A 21,593-nucleotide genomic window follows, 5' to 3' on the forward strand; every position below is an offset into this window, starting at 1 on the left:
TCTCCATAGCCTGCTGCTACCCACCCTCTTCCTAACTAGATTGAACAGTGAAGCAGAAATGGCATGTGGAACACCTGAGTTTCTCCTATAAAAAAGAATCCCTCTAACTTCAGGCAAGATCTCTCTGCAAATTTAGTTGCCTTGAAATCCTCTGATAATACATAATGAAGAATGAGACAGGCACTATTTCATGGACATGCTTGCATATTATTTCACTTTCTCTCTCATAAATTCCCAAATCCCCAACCAATTTTATTGCCTGCTCCATCATTTTCTTCTATTTAATACTCTTCCAACACCATCTATGCAGTCTGACCTCCCCCTAGATTCAAAAGTAATAAATCCAGAGTTTAAGAAAAAACTGTCTTCATGTGTACGCAGATGGCTCAGACTTTGTCCTTGCTAGGCCTTCTGTATCTGAGTGACAGGATTCAGTGGAGAGCCCCAGCTGGGGCATATGTGGCAGCTGCAGCCTAAGTGTGCCTTCTTTTCCTGTATATTAGCTCAGCTGGTAAAAAATCCACCTATAATGCAGGAGACCCAGGTTCAATTCCTGGGTCAGGAAGATCCCCTGGGGAAGGGATAGGCTACCCACTCCAGTATTCATGGCCTTCCCTCATGGCTCAGATGGTAAAGAATCCCCCTGCAGTGTAGGAGACCTGGGTTCAATCTCTGGATTGGGGGAGATCCCCTGGAGGAGGGCATGGCAATTCACTCCAGTATTCTTGCCTGGAGAATCCCCATGGACCGAGGAGCCTGGCGGGCTACAGGCCACAGGGTGGCAAAGAATCGGACAGTACTGAGTGACCACACATAGCACATGAGAAAGGGTTTAACCCCACCGGGTGACCACACCCAAAGACTTCCCTTTCAGACAGGGAGACCTACCATGCAGAGCAGAGATTCAGAGCCTCCCATTCTACCCACGTGTCTCTATCCCAGCCTCTCAAAAGCTGAGTAACCTTGGTCAATATCCTTCCTCCCTCTGTGTCTACAGTTAAGCTCAGACAGTAAAGAATCTGCCTACAATGCTGGAGGCCTGTGTTCGATCCCTGGGTTGGAAAGATCCCCTGGAGGAAGAAATAGCAACCAACTCCAGTATTCTTGCCTGGAGAATCCATGAACAGAGGAGTCTGCGGGGCTACAGTCCACAGACTCAAAAAGAGTCGGACATGACTGAGTGACTAACACACATCTGTAAAATGAGGAAGATTGAAAGTTTCCACCTGTTGAGGTTTTTGAGATCATGAAAATTAACATATGAAAAGGCTTCAGCGTTTTACATAAGTAGCCACCGGGGACTATGGATTCTTTCTTTTTTCCTCTCTCTTTACCAGCTTTCAGTTCAGTTCAGTTCAACTCAGTCGCTCAGTCGTGTCCGACTCTTTGCGACCCCATGAATCGCAGCACGCCAGGCCTCCCTGTTCATCACCATCTCCCGGAGTTCACTCAGACTCATGTCCATCGAGTCCGTGATGCCATCCAGCCATCTCATCCTCGGTCGTCCCCTTCTCCTCCTGCCCCCAATCCCTCCCAGCATCAGAGTCTTTTCCAATGAGTCAACTCTTCACATGAGGTGGCCAAAGTACTGGAGTTTCAGCTTTAGCATCATTCCTTCCAAAGAAATCCCAGGGCTGATCTCCTTCAGAATGGACTAGTTGGATCTCCTTGCAGTCCAAGGGACTCTCAAGAGTCTTCTCCAACACCACAGTTCAAAAGCATCAATTCTTTGGCGCTTAGCCTTCTTCACAGTCCAACTCTCACATCCATACATGACCACAGGAAAAACCATAGCCTTGACTAGACGGACCTTAGTTGGCAAAGTAATGTCTCTGCTTTTGAATATGCTATCTAGGTTGGTCATAGCTTTTCTTCCAAGGAGTAAGCTTCTTTTAATTTCATGGCTGCAGTCACCATCTGCAGTGATTCTGGAGCCCCCCAAAAAATATAGTCTGACACCGTGTCCACTGTTTCCCCATCTATTTCCCATGAAGTGATGGGCCCGGATGCCATGATCTTCGTTTTCTGAATGTTGAGCTTTAAGCCAACTTTTTCGCTCTCCTCTTTCACTTTCATCAAGAGGCTTTTTAGCTCCTCTTCACTTTCTGCCATAAGGGTGGTGTCATCTGCATATCTGAGGTTATTGCTATTTCTCCCTTTATTAAGGTGTAATTCACATAATACACAATTCACCCAGTTCACCCATTGTATGAATCAGTGTATTTACGGAGTTATGCAACTGTCATGACACTCAGTTTTAGAACATTTTTATCACCCAGAAACACCATGCTCTTTAGCTATCACCCTGTCTGCTCACACCCCGCCCCCAGCCCAGGGCAATCACTACTCTGCTTCTGCCTGTATGGACGTACCTGTTCTGCACATCTCGTATAAATGGAACCACACAGCATGTGGTCTTTTGCGACTGGCTTCTTTCACTTGTAGGAGTGTTTTCAAGGTCCCTCTATGTTATAACATATGCCAGTGCCTCGTTCCTTGTCATTGCTAAATAATATCCCATTTTATGGATATCTTCATTTATCAATTAATGGACATCTGTGTTATTTCCACATTTTCACCATTATGAAAAAATGCTGGTATAAATAGGCATGTATAAGTTTTTGTGTGGATGTACGTTTTCATTTCCTTCGGGTATAAACCCAGGAGTGGAATTGTTAGGTCATTTTGCAGCTCTAAATTTAATCAAACTGCCAGACTGTTTTCCAAAGTGGCGACACCATTCTTCGTTCCCATTTGTAATGCATAAGCATTCCAGTTTCTCCACATCTCTACCAACATTTGCTGTCTTCTGACTTTTGGTTTCTAGCCGTCCTTAATGGGTAGGAAATGGTATCTCTTTGATTTCCATTTCCAGATGGTTGGATGGTATCACCGACTCAATGGACATGAGTCTGAGTAAACTCTGGGAGTTGGTGATGGACAGGGAGGCCTTGTGTGCTACACCCCATGGGGTCGCAAAGAGTCAGACACGACTGAGCGACTGAACTGAACTGAACTGAATACCTAATGAAGTTGAGCATTTTTGCATGTGCTTATTGGCCACTGGTAAGCTATGAGTTCTTACAAAATACCTCTTGTTGATGCTTCAGGAAACTTACATCACGAGAGATATTCTGAGAGCAGATCTAGCTCCTGCATTCTCCTGAGATTTTGAAATGATCCAGATTACTCCTACAACTTGGCCCTTGCCAGGTGGGAATACCAGCCATGTTTTTAAACATTATATCAATCAAAAGAAACTGAAAGAATAGGATAAGTTCATCTTGTGTTCAATACGTCTCCTATTTGGCTTACATTTCTACCCAGGCCTCTTCTGTTTCTATGAAAACTCTTTTATTCCAGTATCGCCCCAAGATCCCACTTTTACCATAATTTGGGTTTTCTCAAATTCTGCTGCCTTGATGTCTTTTTGATGTGTGAGCCTTCCCACTGTAAAGTCTTCAAAGATACGGAACATTTACATCTTTCACGATGCACATGGAAGTAATCTGTACGTACTGAATGAGGTCAAAATCTTCCCACATCTCAAGAAAGGGCCTCCTTAAACCAGCCAAAGCAGTTTAAACCAGATTTATAAACTTCAACAAGTTAATTCACTTCCATTTCCACACTGGTCTAATGAGCTTCATAATTTCTAATTTATAGAGCTCTTGTGGACAGTAAGAAGTTGTATATATAGTATTTGGCACAGTGCTAGTCAAATTATAAGCACAGAATAAAAGGAATATACCTACAAATCCATTATTCTGTCTAAAAGCATGTGCATGCTGGCTCTCTAGTCTCCAGGGACCAGTTATACACATCAGGACTCGAGTCAGGGGCTGCCCAAGAACACAATTTGCTGAGAAGTTGAGAAAAAAGAGAGAGAGACTCCAGACCCCCAGGGACCAATGGACAATGCTGAATTGTCAGAGGCACTTCCAATTCAGAAGGCTTGACCTGAATGAGTCAAGGCAGGAGGCAGAGGCCCTGGGCAATTCAAGGAAGGCCTCAGCCACATGCACTCCCTGGATGACCTTGGCCTTCCCATCCAGCCTGACCCTCCCTATTTGACCTTGACGGCTACTTCAGTGCTGCTGGGGTTCTTCTCCAAAGCTACAGAAGAAGAATCAAAACAGAATGGAATTCTCCAGCTCTGAAGACGAGGGCTACATCTCAGAAAACAAAATGAAGCATCTGTCAGAGATGTAATCTGTCATCTTCCACGTTCTTTCCTTTTCCAGAGTTTTACAACCTGGGGCTGATAGGAAGAGACTAGAAGGCCCTGCAGACAGTGACTGCAGCCATGAAATTAAAAGACACTTTCTCCTTGGATGGAAACTATGACAAACCTAGGCAGCATATTTAAAAGCAGAGATATTACTTTGCCAACAAAGGTCTGCATAGTCAAAGTTATGGTTTTTCCAGTAGTCATGTATGGATGTGAGAGTTGGACCCCAAAGAAGGCTGAGAGCCAAAGAATTGATGCTTTTGAACTGTGGTGTTGGAGAAGACTCTTGAGAGTCCCTTGGACTGCAAGGAGAGCCAACCAGTCAATCCTAAGAGAAATCAACCCTGAAAAGTCATTGAAAGGACTAATGGTGAAGCTGAAGCTTCAATACCTTGGGCACCTGATGCAAAGAGCTGCCTCATTAGGAAAGACCCTGATGCTAGAAAAGATTGAAGGCAAACGGAAAAGGGGGCGGCACAGGATGAGATAGTTAGATAGCATCACCAGCTCAGTTGACATGCATTTGAGCAAACTATGGGAGATAGTGAAGGACAGAGGAGCTCGGTGTACTGCAGTCCATGGCATTGCAAAGAGTCAGACACAATTTAGCTTCTGAACAACAAAGGCCCAGTGCTCTAGCAGAGTAGTCACTTGCTGCCACCTATGGGTAGGACATTAAAAGTGATCCAAGGGGAAATGAAAATTTCTCTCATCCCTTACTGTGCATTTAAATGTAATTCTACAGAAAGTACCAAGGAAGATTTTTCGCTTATTTGTTGATTTTTACATTATGCAGAAACAAAAGAAAAAAAATTAAAGATAGCTACCAACTCTACAACAAATATCACCAAATCTACCTGAGAACAGTGATTCACAGATTATGCTATTGGTTTGAAAAATAGATTGATTCTGACTTGCCTAGCCCACCACAGCCTTTAATTGAGAACAAGTTGAAAAACAGATCAGATCAGTTTAAAAATTTTTCATTGTTCTGATTTAAAATAAGCTCATCAAAACCTATTATAGCAAAAGTGTGTTTGTCATGGTTACCATGGAATTAGGCTCTTCGCAATTATTTGAATATAGTACTTCCACTCCACAGCTAGAAACTTCTGCATACAGAAAGGGAAGAATGAGCTTTAATGAGAAAAGCTCAGTTGTGTCCTGAAATATTTATACCAGCTTTTCAAATAAGTATAAAACATTTAAGAGTTCTGCCTCCAAAGATATCCTTGAAAAAGATGGGAAATGTAACCTCTGATTCACCAAAAACAGAAACAAAAATATGGTTTGGCTTATCTGGTCTGCAATTTTAGGCAAATTTAAAAGTATAGGGTAGATGAATAGAACAAGAAATCGGGAAATGGTGACTTTAATTGGGGCGATGGAGGAAGACGCTGTGCCCACAATTCTCAAAGCATCCATATTTCTGGTAAATATGCCTATCTTCTAAGTAGATATGAGATATTTGAAAGCAGAAGTAGTAGTTTGTACTTCTGTCCACCAAAGGTATTCTGAGTGCCTAAAGTTTAGACAATAAATATTTTTAGATATCTAGCCTCCCAAAATTTATTTCCCACCTACTATGTACCAGAGATACAAGCTTGATTTAGAAAAGGCAGAGGAAGGAGCGATCAAACTGCCAATATCTGCTGGATCATATAAAAAGCAAGGGAATTCCAGAAAACATCTGCTTCATTGACTACACTAAAGTCTTTGCCTGTGTGGGTCACAACAAATTGTGGGAAATACTCAAAGAGATAGGAATACCAGACCACCTTATCTGTCTCCTGAGAAACCTGTACGCAGGTCAAGAAACAAAACTTAGAACCAAACATGGAACCAGGGACTGGTTCAAAACTGGGAAAGGAGTACATCAAGGCCATATATTGTCACCCTGCTTATTTAACAGGGGACGTATGAAAAGTACACCCATGTAAAATGCTGGGCCAGATGAATCACAAGCTGGAATCAAGATTGCCAGGAGAAATAGCAACAACCTCAGATAGGCAGATACCATTCTAATGGCAGAAGTGAAGAGCTTCTTGATGAGGGTGAAAGAGGAGAGTATAAAGGCTGGCTTGAAACTAAACATTCAAAAAACTAAGATCATGGATCCAGTCCCATCACTTCATGGCAAATAGAAGGGGGGAAAGTGTAAACAGTGACAGATTTTATTTTCTTGAGCTCCAAAATCACTGTGGATGCTGACTGCAGCCATGAAACTAGAAGAGAAATGCTCTTGGAAGAAACGCTAAGACAAACCTAGACAGTGCATTTAAAAGCAGAGATATCGCTTTGCAACAAAGGTCCGCATAGTCAAAGCTATGGTTTTTCCAGTAGTCATGTATGTATGTGAGGGCTGGACCATAAGAAGGCTAAGCGCCGAAGAACTGGTGCTTTCGAACTGCGGGTACAGTCAGGCTTAAGGGCACAACTAGGCCTGTGCACCACGACTGCTGAAGCCCGCATGCCCAGAGCCCGTGTTCCACAGCAAGAGAGGCCCACGCACCACCGCTAGAGAGCGAGCCTCACTCACTGCACCTAGAGATAGCCCATGTGCAGCAAGAAAGACCGGTCGCCCTGCTTTTTTTAAAAAGGAAGAGTGCTGACTTCAGCAATGCAGGCGTGATTCAAGGCAGGAGGAATAGTATCTTGTTGAACGGATAAGTTCAGATAAGTTCATTTGATTTGGCTAATAAGTTTGCCACAGTTTAGCCTGCCCTGTGGCTTCCCTGGTGGCTCAGACGGTGAAGAATCGGCCTGTATCACAGGAGACTTGGGTTTGATCCCCGGGTCAGGAAGATTCCCTGGGAAAAGAGAATGGCTACTCACTCCAGTATTCTTGCCTGGAGAATCCCATGGACGGACAGAGGAGCCTGGAGGGTTACAGTCCATGGGACTGCAAACAGTCGCACACAACTGAGCAACTAACACTTTCACCATCAGCCTACAATACCAAGAAGAGGTAATGCATGAAGGCTAAACTTCAGTGCGGTATACTGACAAAATTCAAGCAGATTAGCTGATTACTTCCAGGTGAGAAAGGCAACAACCTCCCCTTTAGGGGAAAAAGAAAATAGATTATCTTGTTTACAACTGTATCTCTAGCTCTTACAAGAGATCAGTTCAGTTCAGTCGCTCAGTCGTGTCCAACTCTTTGCGACCCCATGAATCGCAGCACACCAGGCCTCCCTGTCCATCACCAACTCCCGGAGTTCACTCAGACTCACATCCATCGAGCTGAATAAATACCTATCAGTTCAGTTCAGTTGCTTAGTCGTGTCTGACTCTTTGCAAGCCCATGGACTGCAGCACACTAGGCTTCCCTGTCCATCACCAACTCCTGGAACTTACTAAAACTCATGTCCATCGAGTTGGTGATGCCATCCAACCAATCTCATCCTCTGTTGTCTGCTTATCCTCCCGCCTTCAATCTTTCCCAGCATCAGGGTCTTTTCCAGTGAGTCAGTTTTTCACATCAGGTGGCCAAAGTATTGGAGTTTCAGCGTCAGCATCAATCCTTCCAATGAATATTCTGGACTGATTTCCTTTAGGATGGACTGGTTGGATCTCCTTGCAATCCAAGGTACTCTCAAGAGTCTTCTCCAACACCACAGTTCAAAAGCATCAATTCTTCATAAACACCTATAGATAGAGTGCCTGATGAACTATGGAATGAGGTTCGTGACATTGTACAGGAGGCAGGGATCAAGACCATCCCCATGGAAAAGAAATGCAAAAAAGCAAAATGGCTGTCTGGGGAGGCCTTACAAATAGCTGTGAAAAGAAGAGAGGCGAAAAGCAAAGGAGAAAAGGAAAGATATAAGCATTGAATGCAGAGTTCCAAAGAATAGCAAGAAGAGATAAGAAAGCCTTCTTCAGTGATCAATGCAAAGAAATAGAGGAAAAGAACAGAATGGGAAAGACTACAGATCTCTTCAAGAAAATTAGAGATACCAAGGGAACATTTCATGCAAAGATGGGCTCGATAAAGGATAGAAATGGCATGGACATAACAGAAGCAGAAGATATTAAGAAGAGGTGGCAAGAATACACAGAAGAACTGTACAAAAAAGATCTTCACGGCCCAGATAATCATGATGATGTGATCACTAATCTAGAGCCAGACATCTTGGAATGTGAAGTCAAGTGGGCCTTAGAAAGCATCACTTCGAACAAAGCTAGTGGAGGTGATGGAATTCCAGTGGAGCTGTTTCAAATCCTGAAAGATGATGCTGTGAAAGTGCTACACTCAATATGCCAGCAAATTTGGAAAAATCAGCAGTGGCCACAGGACTGGAAAAGGTCCGTTTTCATTCCAATCCCAAAGAGAGGCCATGCCAAAGAATGCTCAAACTACTGCACAATTGCACTCATCTCACATGCTAGTAAAGTAATGCTCAAAATTCTCCAAGCCAGACTTCAGCAATAGGTGAACCGTGAAATCCCTGATGTTCAAGCTGGTTTTAGAAAAGGCAGAGGAACCAGAGATCAAATTGCCAACATCCCCTGGATCATGGAAAAAGCAAGAGAGTTCCAGAAAAACATCTATTTCTGCTTTATTGACTATGCCAAAGTCATAGTGGATCACAATAAACTGTGGAAAATTCTGAAAGAGATGGGAATACCAGACCACCTGACCTGCCTCTTGAGAAATCTGTATGCAGATCAGGAAGTAACAGTTAGAACTGGACATGGAACAACAGACTGGTTCCAAATAGGAAAAGGAGTACCTCAAGGCTGTATATTGTCACTGCTTATTTAACTTCTACGCAGAGCACATCATGAGAAACACTGGACTGGAAGAAACACAAGCTGGAATCAAGATTGCCGGGAGAAATCTCAATCACCTCAGATATGCAGATGACACCACCCTTGTGGCAGAAAGTGAAGAGGAACTAAAAAGCCTCTTGATGAAAGTGAAAGAGGAGAGCGAAAAAGCTGGCTTAAAACTCAACATTCAGAAAACGAAGATCATGGCATCCGGGCCCATCACTTCATGGGAAATAGATGGGAAAACAGTAGAAACAGTGTCAGACTTTATTTTTGGCGGCTCCAAAATCACTGCAGATGGTGACTGCAGCCATGAAATTAAAAGAAGCTTACTCCTTGGAAGAAAAGTTATGACAACCTAGATAGTATATTGAAAAGCAGAGACATTACTTTGCCGACTAAGGTCCGTCTAGTCAAGGCTATGGTTTTTCCTGTGGTCATGTATGGATGTGAGAGTTGGACTGTGAAGAAGGCTAAGCGCCAAAGAATTGATGCTTTTGAACTGTGGTGTCGGAGAAGACTCTTGAGAGTCCCTTGGACTGCAAGGAGATCCAACCAGTCCATTCTGAAGGAGATCAACCCTGGGATTTCTTTGGAAGGAATGATGCTAAAGCTGAGGCTCCAGTACTTTGGCCACCTCATGTGAAGAGTTGACTCATTGGAAAAGACTCTGATGCTGGGAGGGATTGGGGGCAGGAGGAGAAGGGGATGACAGAGGATGAGATGGCTGGATGGCATCACGGACTCGATGGACATGAGTCTGAGTGAACTCCGGGAAATGGTGATGGATGGGGAGGCCTGGCGTGCTGCGATTCATGGGGTCGCAAAGAGTTGGACACGTCTGAGCAACTGAACCGAACTGAAATAGGAATATGATACCCTCCCACTGGAAGCATTATCTCCATATTAGTGAGAATGAGGGCTTCAGAGAGATGGAATGATCATCCCAAGGTCATTTAACAGAAAACTTTGAGTTCCAACTCAAATCGTATCCAAATGGGAGATTTCTGAGGTCTCAATATTAGTCATTCGACCAGACTGTGTTATACTGCTCAGATCTTAGACCCCAGTCTTATCGACACTAGCAAATAAATACACACAAAGAAACCAGTGAATCCAGCCTCTTCACCTGCCTCTGCCCCAAGCCTAACTCAGTCCACCTTCTGTCTGAGGCTCTCCGAAGGCTTTCATGAGAATCACTGAGTTATATAACCATCCAGATGAGATTGTCCGTCCATCTGTTAAGGGCCATCAGAGCCCCTGTGCACTGAATTTCAATTTAAGGAGTTTCATGTCCCATCTGGAGCAAGAGGATTCATTCATACATGAGAGAAAGAGATCGCTGTGATTTTAACCTGGTTTTAATGGAAATGACTCAATTCTAGTTTTAAAATTTAAATGACATTTACACATGGTATGTTCCGCACACAGTGAGAATTATCTTGCCAGTCATTGTTTTCAAAGTCACATTAGCACAGCAATAAATGCTCTTTAAAAATAAACCATATAGACAAGAATTCTCATGGCAGCTTTGTTTGCCAGAGGAGAAAACTTGAAGCTAACCCACAAGTCTATCAAAGGAAATGAGATAAAGAGATCGTGTTATGTTCCAACCATGAAGCTGTTACAAAGGATGAAGTCGATCTACATGTGCCAAGGTGACAATATTTAACATCTACCGATAAATGAAAAAAGGAAAATGCAAGACACTGCATGTCTCTAATACTAATGATAACAGCTATAAAGGTCAGTACGTGCAGATCACAAAATCTGGAAGAATATGCAATGAGCTATCGAGAGTAATGACTCTAGGAAACGACATTATGGTATAATTTCATTTTCGACCTTATTCATCTCTGTATCTTATAAACTTTTATAAGCATTACCTATCGCTATGTAATTTTTTAATGCTTCTGTCTCATTTTAAATATAAGTAGGTATAACAAATTTAAAATTAATAAACTGGAAGTTTTCAATGACAGTTTATATGTCAGCAGAGCATGATCCTTCTAGAGAGTTACCATGTGCCGCAAGCATTGTTCATGCTCTTTGGTCCAGTAATCTTTAATACAGAAAACCTTCATCTATACAGATGTCTATTACAGTTCTGTTGTATTAGCAGAAAGCTGCAAACAACCCAAGCGGTTACCAGAAAAAAAAACAGTGAAATAAAATGCCATTCTCAAAATAGTACGCAACCTTTTAATAAGAAGTCTTAGAAGACTATGAAATAACATGAAATCCTTACATTATAATATGAAGGGTAAATGCAAGATATAAAATCATATATTCAAAAGTGTGCAGTCAGATGTCTCAATGGAAAATGAACTAGAAAGAAATTTACCAGGGCTGAGAATAATGTTGTTTTGATGGTGGTGCTCGTGTTTATTTTTCTTCCTTGCACATTTTCATCGTTTTCAATTTTTCAATTACCTCTTACTGCCTGCATCATGGAAAACAATGCCATCAGTGCTGCTGATAGGAAATTAAAGAAACAGCAGCATTCTTATTACTGGCTTGGTGGAGAAATTCATATTTTTTCTTTTACTCGACTGTCAGGTTCATCTGAAGGAAAAACAAGTTCTCACCCTATGGTTGGCCCTGGCTTCCCCTGTGCTCTGGTGCAAACCCTCCCCAGCCTCTTTGCTCCTTAACTGTGAAATTAGACCACGCCATCAGGCTCAATGAGAAACTGAATAGTTTATAAAAGATGAAATTCCCACAAAAGGAGGTCATTTCTTCTAATGACTAAACTTAGCATCACGTGTGAGCAACCAGTGACTGCTAGAGACATTGACAGTCCCATGTCAGGACAACCGAGCTCCAGTGTCACGTGTGAGCAACCAGTGACTGCTAAACAGACTGACAGTCCCACGTCAGGACAATGGAGCTCCAGTTACAGTTCGGACACTTAGTGAGTATTCTTCCTGTGTTTTCTAATGGCTCCATGTTTCAACTTTTTCACTTGTGAAATAATTGTGTTGAACTAGAATCTGAATTTCAAATGCAGCCTTTTTCTAAAATGGAAGGAATAGGAAGTACCTTTTGGATTCAAGGATAATATTAGATAGCGTTACCTTTATTGGATGCATAAAGAAATGAATATATAAAGAAGGTAAGAAAGTCGACCAAGGTAGCAACTAAGCTAGGATTCCGTTCCAGGCCGTCTGACTCTTTCTCTTTAAGATTTTGTAGGTTAGGGAACTGAGGCTTCAGAGGACTGAGTGATTTATCCAGAGCACAGAGCAAGTTAGAGTTGAGGCTAGAATCCCAATTTCCGGATGCCCGTCCCACGTTTACTTTACTTAAAAAAAAAAAAAAAGTTGCAGATTCAAGTTACTTATAATCCTCCATTTATAGTTGATTATAATCAATTATTGGTATTGCCTACCCCTCTTGTTTTATTTAATTTTTCCCTTTTACCTCCTATCCTCACTATAATTTAACCTGCCCTCTGGGGGTGTTTCTGAATCTGTTATGGCAGTTCACTAATTTGTTCTTTGGCTATATATTTTCTATTGTGTATCCTAGCTCTCAAACTGGATGTTTTAACCATTTTCAAAATATAATCATTATGTTCAGTAGATTCTCCTTTATAACCTCTCATTCCTGTGTCATTTACCAAATATTCTCTATTTTAAATTTTTGATCAATTTTTTTCAATTCCTATGTGCTTTCCTTGTAGCTCAATCAGTAAAGAATCTGCCTCCAATGCAGGAGACTCAGGTTTGATCCCTGGGTCGGAAAGATCCCCTGGAGAAGGAAATGGCAACCCACGCCAATATTCTTACCTGGAGAATCCCATGGACAGAGGAACCTGGCAGGCTATAGTCCATGCGGTCACAGAGTCAGACCTGACTTAGCAACTAGAGAGAGAGAGAGAGGATAGCATAGAATGTGCTGTGGTAACAAGTGATACCGGACGTGTCAGCAACTAATACACACTAAGCTTTATTTCTCACTCGCAGGCAACTTTAGTTGCTTTTCTCAGACTGTGACCCAGGCTGCTTCCACACTGAAACCCCACCATCTTGGAGGTCTTCACTGTAATTCATAAAAACAGTAGCCCAATTACCATGGAGAACTCACACTCCATTAGCCAGAGCTAGTCACATGGCCCCAACCCAACTGCCAGGAAAGCCGGAACATGATAAATGAGCGCATGGACTTTTGGTGAGCACCAGCTATCTCCTTGACAAGAGTAGCTTGCTTAATTTGTTGTCTGTGAGCTCCTTTTCGCCTGGGACCTCACTGTCCCCCACCCCCTTTTTGGCTGGAAATATGTATCTGGGGAAAGTCCAGGAGCTGTACATTGGATGTATTAGTCAGGGTATACTAACACATATCCCAGGATCCTCCAAATCCCACAGGCTTATCATATTAGAGGCATTGCTTCCTACTCATACCACAGACCAACCATGCATTCAGGTAGGCAGCCCTCCATGTAGTAACTCAGGAAGCTTGCTCTTTCCATCTGGTGGGTTTCCCAAGCAGGCATGCAGAGCAAAGACTCATGGTCACCCTGGACCATTGCACTGGAGAAGCCCTAGGCAGAAAATAAAAGATACACAGTTCATGCTCAAGGTGAGATGCTCTCAGCAAGAAATTAGCCCCAGCCCAGAGGAAACTATTTGTTCTAGCCATTACTGACATCAGAGTTGGGGCTGAGAGGATGTAAGGCAGTATGTGAAAGGCGTCAGATACCCCAGCTTCTACCACATTGCTTACCTTCAAAGGACCGTGATTAAGCCTGCTCTAAATCCATGAATCCCGAGTTTAGTTGAACAACCTGACACACCTAGGATTGAGACGCCTAAGGGAAAATGGCAAAAGCAGCCCCAATGTTCTTATCAATTTTAAGCCAATCACAAGCCTCCATTCAGTTCTCCTTGGATATTGAATGCCCTGTCATTTCATGCCCTTGCTATACCAGAACGTTCTCCCATGCAGCTCCAAGAATTGTTCTCTGCAAGTGTGTGTGTGTGTGTGTGTGTGTTAGTTGCTCAGTCGTGTCCAACTCTTTGTGACCCAATGGACTGTAGCCCACCAGGCTCCTTTGTCCATGGGATTCTCCAGGCAAGAATGCTGGAGTGGGTTGCCATTTCCTTCCCTGCAAGTAGGAACCACTTACTGGCTCAGTCATCTTGAGTGCATATACGTGCCAAGGATGCCTGTGTCAAGTTCTGACGTCCCCAGGACAAATCCCTACACGTATAAAAGTATGTCTTGCCCGGGTCAACTTTTTCTGGAATAAGGCATTTCTGCTTTGGTCTGCACAAAGGCTGCACATGAGATTTCCATTTCCTAGGAGCTTTAGTTTCAAGGGAATAATGCAAGGAAAATGAAAACAAAAAGAAGACAGGAAAGCCTATTTTCCGATCTTCCGGATATCTCCTCCTTTTCACCTCTGAACTCACACCCCAGCTGCTTCCCTGAGTGACTCACTTGGCAGGGTTGGATCAGAGCTCACAGGATGTCCTCATCCACCTAGCCAGGAGTCTCCCAGGGGTTTCAATCAATGTGCCCCTTTCCTTAACCACCAGGACCCTTCCCTCTGGCCCCTGCAGGGTGGGTCTACAAGCAGTACTTCTGCAAACTTTCCGTAGCCCTGCAGGTGACACCACAGCTGCTGCCAGGTGGGGCTCCTGGCGGCACCATTCCTCTTGCGTGCTTGCAGAACAATTCAATGCAATGCTAGCTTGCTTTAATATTAATAAACAAAATAAGCATTATACATTAATCACATATTGCAGACCAAGCACGATAGTATGTTTTGACCTTTTGTTTTAATCCTTACCTAAGAGGGAGATGGTATTATTATGACAGAATTCTCTTTAAGAATGGGATAAATCAGTGTGAGATCAAGAAAGAAATCACGTAAGGTCATACAGTTAGTAAATGTCAATCTTAACCACTGTGCTATTTTGCAAATAGCTCTCAATTTTTGGAATACTAGTGATTAGATCTCAATTTTTAGAAGGCAGACAACATTCCAGGACAAAAGTCTGCCTGTTACCTGAGAAATGTTAATATAACAGAGCTTGGCTCATACTGAGAGTTACACCACCTGTCTCTCCACAAACAAAACTACATAACACAATAAAATGGGGTTACTGTAAAGAGCTCATGAAAATTTGAGCAGTTTAATCATTGGGAAAACCCCAAAAGGGCCCATCTGGTTTCAAAATGCAAAATTGGCCAAGCAGATTCTATGTGGAAAACGTTTAGACAAGATACACAATTGTGCTCAGACACTCAGCTGTGTCTGAGTGTTTGTGACCCCACAGACTGTAGCCCGCCAGGCTCCCCTGTCCATTGGGTTTCTCAGGCAAGGATACTGGAGTGGGTTCCAGCGGATCTTCCTGACTTGGGGATCAAGCACTTGTCTCCTGCATTGGCAGGAGGATTCCTTACCACTAGCTCCACCTGAGAAGCTCACTGTACACAATAAAGTATCAGAAGGTTTGGAGTTGTCAGCCAGTGCTACAAAAGGGAAATGGACTCCAGAAGAAAAAGAGTGGGGGGTGGTCAGCGGGGGTATGCACACGTGGACAGAGCCTGCTCATCACTGCTGAGAGTGATGGGAAAACCTACAGAGAAAGCGACATCATTTGAAGTCCTTTTCTACATTTGCTACAGTTATCCTCAAACTTCATAAACATTTGTTAGTCAAAACAGCCTCATGTTAGCACGGTTTTGGAGAAGGAATGGAAGAGCAGGTAGAAGTGACCCAACAGCAAAATTAATACTGTTCCCAACAATGATGAGATGCTAAGTTTCAGCAGCAAACCCACCTGAGCTGTGGAATAATTCTGTGTGTGTCCCAAATCCAGGAGACCCTTGGAAGGGGCAGAGAGAAGAACTAGATGCTATCAGCAGATAGAACAGAGGGTGTGATATAATAAGAAATAAGTAGATTTGCTCTTTGTCCCCAATTCTTGGCACCTAAAGCCCTTGGAATCTCCAAAGTGGTGAGTGTCTTTTGTGCACTGAGCTCACTGGAGGCTGGGGGCCCCGGATAGCTTCAGGACGGGGGCTGGTTTCCAGAAAGACGAAGGCATGGAACTTTCAGCCCCACCCCCTGACCTCCAGAGAAGGGAGCAGGGATAGAGGTTGAGAAAAATCACCAGTGGCCAATGAATTAATCAATCATGCCTAAGTAATGAAAGCTCCATAAAAACCCCTAAATGACAGAATTCCAACAGCATCTGGGTTGGTGAACATAGCCACTTATTTAGTCAGAAGTACAATCGTCCCTTGGTATCCACGGGAGACTGGTTCTGAAACCTCTGTGGATACCCAGATCCATGGATGCGCAAGTCCCTTGTATAAAATGGAGTAGTACAAACAAGAAACAACCTGAGACTTGAAATCAGCTTCAGAAACTGAGCTCTGAAATGCATGTTGTCTGACACCAACTTCCCAGAGCTGTTGGATTGAATTCTAAGACATCCAGTCGGTATCTGGAGAGTTGGAAAAAGTGGCTGTTGCGGAAAATATTCCCAGCCCTGTGAGGTCAGAAATGTGAGTAAAAATGGCTCAGAGAGGATAATGCCATTTATTGAATGGGCGACACTGGAAAAATAGAGCACCTTAAGTCAGCTGGTTTTCACTGGTTTATTAAAAATTGGATAAAATACAGACCAGCTTTTATGTCCCATAAAACATAGTCACAAATGCAAACCACACATGTAATTTAAAGGCTTTTATTAGTAGGCATGTTTTAAAAAAAATAAAAAGAAATACATGAGGTTAACTTTAATAATATATTTCATTTAACCTAATATATCCAAAATTATCATTTCAACATGTAATCAATGTCTAAAAATACAGGAGGTATTTTGTATTCTTTTTTTTTGTTTTTTTTTTTTGCAGTAAGTCTTTGAAATTCATTTTATACTTTACACTCACAGCTCTTCTCATTTGTGAAATGCACAAATCACTGAAGTTTCTCTGTTCAAGATTTAAAATGAAACTTTTAAATAATTTTTCATGGCAATTTGCATAAAAGATAGTACTATATATTACCATATTTCCTATTTGCAGCTTCTTCTCTATTATAAAAGCAACATATGTTCATTTGTAGAAAATTTGAAAAAATACAAAGAAAAATAAATGCATCTATAAACCCCATTTCAGAAATAATCATTGTTAAATATTTTAATACATGTACTTCTAGGATAACCTATATATATATATTACTCTTTATATATATTCAGCACTTCAACCTAATTCATTTCTCCCCAACATTACCATAAGAGTTACCTCTTTAATCTCCCATAGTCCAGTCTCCTCCATTTCAATCCATCTTGACTACTAATGCAAAACTAATCTTCCAAAAATGCTATTTTCTGGCTATTGAGGGAAGGCAGGTAAAATGAGAGCTTGCATAGCCAGGTGTGACTGACTCATTCTAACAGAAACATACACTCCGGGAAATGTTTCCTTCTAATGGAAATAGAATTACTCCTCTGTTACCTCTTTCTCATATCTAGCCCATTATGGTGACGCAAAGTCTATTGCAAGATACTTAATAAGATCTCAGAAAGATTTGAGAGTACAATCTCTCTAGGAAAGGCTGGAGGCAATAGCAGCTGAGCTCTCTCCCATGAGTGTTACAGCTTCAGGCTATGGCCAAGTATACAGAGCCCAAGAACTACACTCTCATGCTGAAGTACAGACATCGAGACAAACAGGTCTCACAGGAAAATCAGTAAAGATGTAAGGCGAGACCATCCAAGCAAACTTAAGGTCTGGTTAGGGCTGCCTACATTAAGTATGTGTGTGTGAATGCTAAGTTGCTTCAGTCATGTCCGACTCTTTGCGGCGCCACGGACTGTATGTAGCCCACCAGGCTCCTCTGTCCATGGGATTCTTCAGAAAAGAGTACTACAGGGGGTTGCCATTTCCATCTCCAGGGGATCTTTCCAGCCCAGAGATGGAATCCTGGTCTCCTTCATATTAGCGTACAGCCTGCGGCTCTTACCTTATAAGCCTCTGACTCTCTTCCTTGGAACACTCATTTGGTTTTACCTTAATAGTGAAGTCGCTCAGTCATGTCCGACTCTTTGCGACCCCATGAACTGCAGCCCACCAGGCTTAAAAAGTGTCTCCCAAATTGCAATTTTGAAGATAGCAAACAAAGCAAAACAAAACAAAACTTTCATTTCCAGACTTTCTCAGTTTTTTTGGTTGACATTACACGGTGTCAGATGTAGATGCAGGCTTTCTGTTTTGTTTTGTTTTTTTTCATTTCTGATTGACAATATTCACAACTGCTGCACATGGTGTCTAAGGAATTTACTATTTTGCCATAGTAAACAACTCACACATTATTGTTAAATGTATACACACATACATACAAGATACAGCATGTGTGAGGCATGATTCTAATTCTTTACACTGGTAACTATGTGGACACTAAAAACTAAAACTGCAAATAGTTCTCCGATACAAAAAGATTTACGTGATTGTATTCCAATGTGTACAAATTAAATAAACTGTCAACTTTAATTTTGAAATAAAAATTTGATTTTTAATTGTAATTATTTTTCTTTTAAAATAGCAATTCCAGTATTTTTGAAGAAAATATATAAATTATCAAAGCAATCTACTTTTACATTTTTTGCATTTGCCTTATGTTTTTGACGTAAATCATTCAACTTTTGTTCAATGTGAGCACATTTCGCTTTTTAATTCTTTAGATCTTTTCTATTCTAGAAAATGAACTATGTGAAAGTCTCCACTATACCAAGATAATTTGATTTTGTTGCAATGAAGGAAAGAAAAATTAATTTTATAGAGTAGGTAAAAATGCATAGAGTAGGAAAGTGTTTCAGTACTCATCTAAACACCACTGGTTCAGGAACTCAATGTGCCCCATGATAATTACATTCATCAATCTTTAATATTTTGCCAAGTTTCAATTATGTAAAAACTGTGTAAAACCATGAAAAATCAAATTTTACACATTTTCTATTTTTTCCAGTCTGAAAGTGTATCTATCAAGTGTAAGGGAAGAAAAATTGTTTTTCCATCTTAGAGTCATAGGCTAGGGCCCTGTATATTAGGCTGATTAAAAAGATAGATTTACAAGAGAAAAACAGACAAGCTTATTAACACGTGCGCAGAACATACACATGGGAGTACTCAGAGAGGAGTAACACAAAGGAGTGGTCAGAACTCGGACTTACATAGCATCTTAGCAAAAAGCAATAACTTTGCAGAGAAGTGGCAAGACAGAGGAAAAGGACTTTGAGCACCTAGGGCAGCAAATTGTGGCAAGGTCAATATATGGAAAATGCAGAGTACATCATGAGAAACGCTGGGCTGGAAGAAGCACAAGCTGGAATCAAGATTGCCAGGAGAAATATCAATAACCTCAGATGTGCAGATGACACCACCCTTATAGCAGAAAGTGAAGAGGAACTAAAAAGTGTCTTAATGAAACTGAAAGAGGAGAGTGAAAAAGTTGGCTTAAAGCTCAACATTCAGAAAACGAAGATCATGGCATCCGGGCCCATCACTTCATGGGAAATAGATGGGGAAACAGTGGACACGGTGTCAGACTTTATGTTTGGGGGCTCCAAAATCACTGCAGATGGTGACTGCAGCCATGAAATTAAAAGACGCTTACTCCTTGGGAGAAAAGTTATGACCAACCTAGATAGCATATTCAAAAGCAGAGACATTACTTTGCCAACTAAGGTCCGTCTAGTCAAGGCTATGGTCTTTCCTGTGGTCATGTATGGATGTGAGAGTTGGACTGTGAAGAAGGCTGAGTGCCAAAGAATTGATGCTTTTGAACTGTGGTGTTGGAGAAGACTCTCGAGAGTCCCTTGGACTGCAAGGAGATCTAACCAGTCCATTCTGAAGGAGATCAGCCCTGGGATTTCTTTGGAAGGAATGATGCTAAAGCTGAAGCTCCAGTACTTTGGCCACCTCATGCGAAAAGTTGACTCATTGGAAAAGACTCTGATGCTGGGAGGGATTGGGGACAGGAGGAGAAGGGGACGACCGAGGATGAGATGGCTGGATGGCATCACTGACTCGATGGACGTGAGTCTGAGTGAACTCTGGGAGTTGGTGATGGACAGGGAGGCCTGGCGTGCTGCGATTCATGGGGTCGCAAAGAGTCAGACACGACTGAGTGACTGAAATGAACTGAACTGAACTGAATGGTAGATAAGGGCTAGTCTGAGTGAATTGATCATATAGATTCCTCAGATGCTGTCTCTGGGCTGCTAAGAGTTCTCTCTGGTGACTACCTTCTGCCCTTCACAGTAGAGAGGGGAGGGGGACACTCTTTATAAACTTATGTCCTGCTTTTAGGCCAAAATGAGGGAGAACAGAGAGATTCTCTTGTATTAGCTTTTTTTCAAAAGCCTTCAGTTCAATATAACCTTCATGCCAAAGTGGTGTATTTTGGGGTGGCATATTTTGCTACCCTTCAGAAGGAAGAGGGATAAACCATATTTTATTTAACAGTATATTAGCTTGATTTTCTCTGGTATAGACCATTTACATTTTATATGATTATTACTATATTTGAATTTGGGTCTACCGTTTTACTATTTGCTTTCGGTTTGTTTCCTCTGGTTTTTTATCTATTTTCCCTTTGCTGTCTCTTTTTGGGTTATTTGAATATTTTTTATTATTACATTTTACCTATTGTGTGTTTGGACTATGTCTCTTCAGATAATATGTTTATAGATTACTTTAGGGATTACAGTGTACATATTGTTTTTAACATTAGCACTTCAAGCGCAATGTAGAAAACTCACCACCACAAAGATCTCTTTATCCCTGCCCTTTACTTTGTAGTTACATTACACAGACGTCACCTTCAGGTCACCACATGGTAACTACACACTGGCCAGGCCCAGGGCCTCCAGGGACAGCCCTGCCACCCTTCACTCTTTTCTCTTTGGTGACCTCGGAGTGTATGAGGCCTGCCTAGAGATCTCACTTCCTAGGGCTTCCCTGGTGGCTCAGAGGTTAAAGTGTCTGCCTGCAATGTGGGAGACATGGGTTCGATTCCTGGGTTGGGAAGATCCCCTGGAGAAGGAAATGGCAACCCACTTCAGTATTCTTACCTGGAGAACCCCATGGACGGAGGAGCCTGCTGGGTTACACCCCATGGGGTCGCAAAGGGTCGGACACAACTGAATGACTTCACTTTAACTTTAGAGATCTCACAGCATCTGCTCTGTGAACCCAAATTGGCTCATGGAAGTCCCCAGGTCCAGTTGTAGGGAGACAGCAGGAGGGCCCCGTGTCCAAACATATTCTCCAATTCAACTTTGTCAGAAAGTTCTGAGCCCTGAGGGTAGTTTGGTCCCTGCCTGAAGCTTTAATTTGTAGATATTTCTTTTTCGTTTGGCCTTTTAATCCCTGTATCTAGTCTTTCCATTTATTAAGATTTCTGTTAGGATAAGAGGCAGAAACCTTACTCTATCTGATTTAAACAAAAAAAGTTTATAGATTTATGTAAATAAAAATGTTGGTTTCAATCTTTTTTTTTTTTTTTTTTTTGTATCTCTTAGGCTGATGCCTTGGGCATTTCATTCCTTTGTTCAAGGAACAC

This window comes from Ovis canadensis, chromosome 20 (assembly GCF_042477335.2).
Source record: "Ovis canadensis isolate MfBH-ARS-UI-01 breed Bighorn chromosome 20, ARS-UI_OviCan_v2, whole genome shotgun sequence".
Classification (NCBI taxonomy): domain Eukaryota; kingdom Metazoa; phylum Chordata; class Mammalia; order Artiodactyla; family Bovidae; genus Ovis; species Ovis canadensis.